Below are 6,608 nucleotides of genomic sequence, written 5' to 3' on the forward strand. Positions count from 1 at the left end.
CTTATCCCCAACTCTGCTGGGATTTCTGAGGAGTCTAAATGAACATTTTCCTGCCTTCAGAGTGCCCCGGGGGGGTGTTGGCACCCACTGGGGACTGAACTCCCAGCTGTAGCTGGAGCAGGGGATGATGTTCTCTGAATGGCTCCAGCTGGGGCTGGGGTAGCCCAGGTGTGGCCAGTCAGGTTGATGAGGGGGCTTTCCCAAAGGACTCTGGGGAGGGTATAGAAGCCTGCACCTCTACTCAAGGGCTCAGTCTGCTTGGCAGTTGTGGTGTGCTTGGAGCTCTTCAAGGTAAGAGGAGGAGGGCTGGGGGCTTTTGGCTGGTGCAGTGGTTGTTTCCTCCGTCTTGGTATTTTTTTGGTTCCCCAAGTGGTAATGCCTGCAGTGTTCAACTCTAGAATGAGAGGGAACACCCAGGGGCCCTTTGGAGGAGTTCAGCATTCTCTAAGAGGTCAGTGTTTACTGATGTGGGACTTGCTGGTGGTTCTGTTGGTTGGAATTTTTTCGTGGCACATGATGAAGAGGAACCCTGTGGCTACAGGAACATCCTAGCCCCCTGACGTGGCTTTCCTTGTTGACCATGGCTTCAGGTGCCAACCCCCCTAGAGATAAGAGGAACCAGGTGTGAGGCAGGGCTGGGCAGGGAGGGGGAAAGTTGAGAATTGCAGGAAAGGGGTTGGAAGTTAGTGTAGGGGAGAAGGCTGTCCAGGAGCAGCCCCCTTTGGTCAGGTGAAGGGACCAGGTTAGATTCCAACACGATGCAAACACGGGCAGGGCAGCACCAGCCTTTGTGCGTTTTGGTGTGTAGTTTCTGCTGTTTCTTTGTTGTCTTAGAGCTTTCTACGGCCTTGGTGTCCTCGTTGTGCTCACAGAGCAAGTCTTGCACCTTGGGCACCATCCCTAGGGTCTAAAACACCTTATCAGCACATTCAGTAATGCTTTGTCTTGCATAACAAATTCACAACATGGAACAGTCTTGTGTATCGTAGCTTTCTCAAAGGTTGTCTTCTGGCATGTTCTTCCTAACTCCATCAGAATCTCTAATTGTGGATTTTCTTAAACTGGGACCGGTTCCCTGTGTCCTTAGGTCTCGAATCCAGGCTTCTCATTTACCTGTCATCTAAGCTTAGAAAGTAGCTTCTTTAAAAGGCGATGTTGTTCGACACTCTTGGGGCCACAATGGAGCCTCCATGCGTCACTGTTGCATCCCTGGATGTTTTCCAGCTGAGCTGTCTTGGATCCTGGAATCATTCATCTGACTGTGAGTTTCCTCTTGAGGTCGAGTCTTGTGGTTTGCAGCGCTGTGTATTGGGTTGGCCTCAGTATTGAGAGTTTGGCTTGGAGCTGTCCTGCCCCCATTGTAGGGTCAAGGGCCCTTGGAAGAGTCTCAGAGGAATTGTCCATGTGTTGAGCAGCATTCCGTAGACCAAAGGTTGGTGGGCTGCAGGAGCAGTTATTTCTCAGATGTTGTATTGCTGTGGAAGGCATTCGCATCCCCTGCTTTTTGTGCTTTTTGGGAGCCCTCCAAACCTCATTTTGGCACCCCACAAGGCTGGCAGGCAGACGGGCGAGGGGCCAAGGTAAAGGAGCAAGCGGGAGGTGGATATCACAGTGGGCTGCCTGTTGTTTTAGGCAGTATCTCGGCATGTGCTTTTCCTTTGACTTTTGCAGGTGCCACACAAAGCCACGGGTTGAGGAGCGGCCAGAGAAGGTGAGACGGTTGCGGGCCGGCTCATCCAGAGATTTTACTTCAACGTGGGTAAGTGTTTCCCTTTCTTTTTGCAGGAGCTGTGTGTGCCACCTTTGGAGGGGGAAGAGCGCTGGAAGTGAGACGGGATGGTAACGAGGAGGCTCGATCTCACAAGCAGAACAGGGCAAGTCGGGGGTTATGAGGAGCTTGTGGAAGAGGTTGGTATTTAGCTGATATCCTATTTCTGCTGGCATTGCTGTTTGTTATTGCAGATGGTGAGGAGGAACTTTGTGGTTTTGGGAAGATTCCAGTCAGCCGATGTGGGTTACTTTTCTGTCCAATGCTTCAGAGCCCCAGCCGTTTGAAAGGTAAGAGAAAGGGAGGATGGTTGGGGAGGGTCTGTGTAGAGGGGTCAAGGTTAGGAATCGCTGGCTCGGGTTTTAAAGGTACTGTAGGGGAGTGAGCTGTTCAGAAGCGGTGCCCTTTGGGTGGTTGATGGGAGCCTGTCCCTCCCTGGCATGATGCTAGCAAGTTGCAGGAATTGAATGAGCATTGGAGGTGAGGTGGTAGTGCAGGGCTTGTGGAGCTAGTGTCTTCTCTCAAGCAGAAAAATAGTTTTGTGCCTTTTAGTTGCCCTGAATGACGAACCCTAATCCAAACATGGAAAGCGTGGGTGAGTGGGACCCCGCAGGGCTCTTCTGAGAAGCTGGGCCATTTGGAAGAGAACGGGGCTGGCTGATGTTGGACTTACTGCCGAATATTCTGGTAGGTGTTTTGGTGTTGTGGTTATGTGTGTGTGTGTGGGTTTTTTGGTTCGTTTTTTTGGTATTGTGGTGTGATTGTTTTTATTTTTTTTTTTTTTAAATGCAGGTGGTGAAGGGGAACCTAGCAAGCTGAGGATTATCCTGAGCCGCTCCTATTTTTTTTTTCTGGGCTAACTATGGCTTTGGAATGCCAGTTCTCTGAAAGATAAGTTGAGGGCCTGGGGGGGGGGGGTGGGGAGGGGCTGAGCAGAGGAGTCGAGGCTGGGAATTGCAGGTAGTGTTTTGAAGTTAGTGTAGGGGAGAGGATTGTCTGGGAGCAGCAACCTTTGGGTGGGTGAAGGGAACAGGTTACTTTTCAGTACGATTCCAGCATGGGCAGGGCAGCTCCAGCCTCGGTGTGTGGGGTTGTGTGTTTTGTGTTGTCAGTCTTTGCTGTCTTAGAGCTTCCTCAGGCCTTGATGGTCCTCTGTGTCCTCACAGAGCAAGTCCTGCATCTTGGGCATCCTCCCTGGAAAGCCTTTCCTGATCAGCACGGCGCTAATCAGCAGCATGTTCTTCTGCACGACGAGTCTAAATTGCAGATCGGTCTCTTGACTTGGAAGTTTCTTGATGGCTGTCTTCTGCAATGTCATTCTCAATTGCATTGTCACCTGATCTCTGTCCATCCAGTTTCCCTGAGGGGGACTCGTTCCCCGCATCCTTGCGTCCTCAGGTCTCGAAGGCGGCTTCTGGGGCATCCGTCGCTTCATTCCCTCGCTTTGCAGACGCATCGCTGTAGGTCTTATTGCCCCAAAGTCTTGGGTTCCAGAGTCCCTCTTCTTGCTGCGAGTTTTATCTCGAGGTCAAGTCTTGTGACTCACATGGCTGTGTCTTTGGTCAGTCTGTGCCTGTGAGGCTTGGAGCTGCCCTGTCTGCTGCGTAGGATCAGGGGCCATGGGAAGAGCCATTAAGTGACCGACTCTGTGCTGAGCACCTTCCAAGTGATTTGCATAATCCTGTTTTTCAGATCCCACGTGTCAATGACCATCAAGAAACAGATGGAGGAGGAGAGGAAGCCGCCACCCAAAGGTCGGTTCGGGCGTGGAGTTGGTGGGAAGGTGCCTCCTTTGGCTGCTTCACCGCATTATGGTTTGTTGTCCTTTTGAAGGTGGAAGCGTTGAGCGAAGCGGGATACGGACACCAGAGGTGGCTGTGGCAAGGTGAGCAAAGGCCGGTGGGCTGGAGGAGCAGTTATTCTCAGGTGTTGTATTATTGGCTGGTCACGAACATCCCTTGTTGTTTGTGTTTTTTTCAGGTGCGCTCCTAACCTTGTTTTGGCACCCCAAAGAGATGGCAGGCAGAGGGGTGAGAGGCCGAGGTAAAGAAGCAGGAGATGGACGTCACAGTGGCCTGGGTGTTGTTGGGGTCAATATCTCAGCGTGTGCCTTTTGCTTTGACTTTTGCAGGTGTCACACACGGTGCCGGAGTGACAAAGCCGTGTCTTGAGGAACAGTTGGAGAAGGCGAGATGGCTGTGGGCTGGGTCAGCCATGTATTAACGTCAACTCTGTTTAAGGTTTCCCTTACGTTTCAGGTGCTGTGCGTGCCACCTTTGGAACCAGACGAGCATTGAAGGTGAGCTGCGGTGGTAGAGAGTGGGTTCGTGGAGCTGGTGGCTACTGATCAGCAGAACAGTAACTCTTCCTCTTGGTCTTCTAGGTGTCCAAAGCAGTGGTGGACACAGCATTCAACTCTGGATCACGGAGGTGAGAGGAACTGGGTGAGGCTCTTTTGAGGTGGTGGGTGTAGTATAAGTGGTTGTTGATGGCTGAAGTCCACCTTATTGGTGACACTGTTTCTGATTTTCCTTTTTTTCGGTATGCAGGTGATGAAGAGGAACATGCCCCTCAGACAGCGTGGTGTTTTGCTGGACGTAGATGCAAAACCACCATCCCTCAGGAAGATAAGTTGAGGGACTGAAGTGAAGTGCTGAGGTTGGGAGTTGTTGCAGAAGGGATTGGGAAGTTTTCTGAGGAAAGGCTGGTGTGGGCTGCCTGTTGATTGGGGCAATATCCCAGCATGTGGCTTTTGCTTTGACTTTTGCAGGTGCCACCCACTGCCTTGGAGGTACAAAGCCACGTGTAGAGGAGCAGTTGGGGCAGGCGAGATGGTTGTGGGCCAGGTCAGCCAGGTGTTTAATATCAATTCAGTTAAGTGTTTCTCTTTGTTTTGCCAGGGTTTTTTTGGTGTGGGGTTGGTTGTTTTTGTTTCTTGGTTTTTTTGTGTGTTTTGTTTGTTTATTTTGTTTTGTTTGTTTTTTGTCACCTTTGGAGCTGAGTGTTGGAGGTAAGCTGGGGTGGTAATTTAGGAGGTTCAGGTATGTAGTGACTTTTTTCAAGCCAAACAGTGGTTTTGTGTATTTTAGGTGCCCTTCATTGTGTCCTGCAGTGCCTAATTCTGTGATGAGCAGATGGGTGAGACCTCACAGGACTCATGAGAAGCTGGGTCTTCTCTAAGAGGTTGGTGCTGGCTCATGTTGGAATTTCTGGTGAAAATTATTATGTGTGGTGATGTGTTTTTTTTTGTTTGGTTGTTTTTTTCTTTTTCAGCACATGATGAACAGGCAACTTGTGGCTGCAGGAACATCCCTGTGGACAGTTTTGTCTTTCTGTGATGACCATGGCTTTGGACCCCTACCACCAAAGATAAGTGGAGGGACTGGGGATGGGCAGAAGGGACAAAGCTGGGAACGGCAGGGAGTGGTTTTGAAGTTAGAACTGGGGAGAGGGCTGTCTGGGAGCAGCTTGCTTTGGTCAGGTGAAGGGGGCAGATGAGTTTACAGCATTGGTTTGGCCTGGGCAGGGCAGCTCCAGCCTTTGTGTGTGGTGGTGTGTACTTTGTGCTGTCTGTCTTGAGTGTTTTATAACTTCCTCATCCCTCGATGTCCTCTTTGTCCTCGCAGAGCAAGTCCCTCATCTTGGGCATCATCCCTGGAAGGTCTTCTCTCATCAGCACAGTACTAGTCAGCAGCATCTTTTTCTTTCATGACAAGTTAAACACGTGGATTATTCTTGCATCTGGGAAGTTTCTTGATGGTGGTATTCTGAAACACTTTTCCATATTAATCAGCATCTCTGGTCATGGATTTTTGCAGAGTAGCACTTGTTCTCTACATCCTTAGGTCTTGAAGCCCGGCTTGGTGGGCATCTGTTGATTCAGCCCCTCACTTCACAGCCGCATCGCTGTAGGTCATCTTGCCCAACAGTCTTGGATCCCAGAGATATTCTTTTTGCTTGGTGTTCTCTTGAGACCAAGTCTCATGATTTGCAGGGCTGTGTCTGGAGTTAGTCTGAGTGTTTGGTTTGGAGCTGCTCTTCCCAGAGTTATAGGTTTGGGGTTTTTTGGAAGAGCCCTATAGGACTAGTCCAGCACTGTTGGGCAGTGTTCCAGTGACTTGTGCATCACCGTTTTTCAGATCCTATGTGACAAGGATGTACATGACAGAGCAGGAGGAGAGAAGAGCACCATCCAAAGGTTAGTCGGTGTTGGAGTGAAGGTCCCCCTCCTGGCTACCTGACCACTTTATGGTTTGTTTGTCCTTTTGAAGGTGAGAGCAGCCAAGGAAGCAGAATATCTGTTCCGGAGGTGGCTCTGGCAAGGTGAGCAAAGGCTGGTGTGCTGGAGGAGCAGTTATTTCTCAGGTGTTTTATTGTCGTTGAAGGCATTGGCATCCCCCGTTTTTTGTGTTTTCCAGGTGTCCTCTGAACCTACTTTTGGCACCCCACGAGGATGGCAGGCAGATGGGTGGGAGGCTGAGGCACTACCTCAGCACGTTCCTTTTGCTTTGACTTTTGCAGGTGCCACAACCATCCTTGGAGGGACAAAGACACACACTTAGGAGTGGTTGTAGAGGGTGAGATGGTGGTGGGGTGGGTCAGCCATGTATTTTACATCAAGTCACTTAAACGTTTCCTTTGGCACTGTGCGTGCCACCTTTGGAACTGGATGAGCATCGAAGTTGAGTTGGTAGTGAGGGGGTTCACGGGGCTGGTGACTTCTGATCAGCAGAACAGGAACTCTTTCTCTTGGTGTTTCAGGTGCCTCAAGCAATCGTGGTGATAGCGTTCAACTCTGGAACGAGAAGGTGCACGGTATACCATGGGGCTCCCTTGAGGA

The 6,608-nt window shown here is 50.5% G+C and overlaps 2 long non-coding RNA genes across 2 annotated transcripts; both read left to right on the forward strand.

Moving 5' to 3' along the window:
- Positions 1 to 3,810: 3,810 nt before the first annotated feature.
- Positions 3,811 to 4,490, forward strand: LOC139788061 (uncharacterized). The gene is made up of 3 exons (XR_011722766.1): positions 3,811 to 4,067; positions 4,152 to 4,198; positions 4,318 to 4,490. It is a non-coding gene; the product is annotated as an uncharacterized lncRNA (long non-coding RNA).
- Positions 4,491 to 5,067: 577 nt separating this feature from the next.
- Positions 5,068 to 6,336, forward strand: LOC139788060 (uncharacterized). Its single transcript, XR_011722765.1, has 4 exons — positions 5,068 to 5,966; positions 6,040 to 6,091; positions 6,187 to 6,236; positions 6,290 to 6,336. It is a non-coding gene; the product is annotated as an uncharacterized lncRNA (long non-coding RNA).
- The last annotated feature ends 272 nt before the right edge of the window (positions 6,337 to 6,608 follow it).

This window comes from Heliangelus exortis, chromosome 28 (assembly GCF_036169615.1).
Source record: "Heliangelus exortis chromosome 28, bHelExo1.hap1, whole genome shotgun sequence".
Taxonomy (NCBI): Eukaryota; Metazoa; Chordata; class Aves; order Apodiformes; family Trochilidae; genus Heliangelus; species Heliangelus exortis.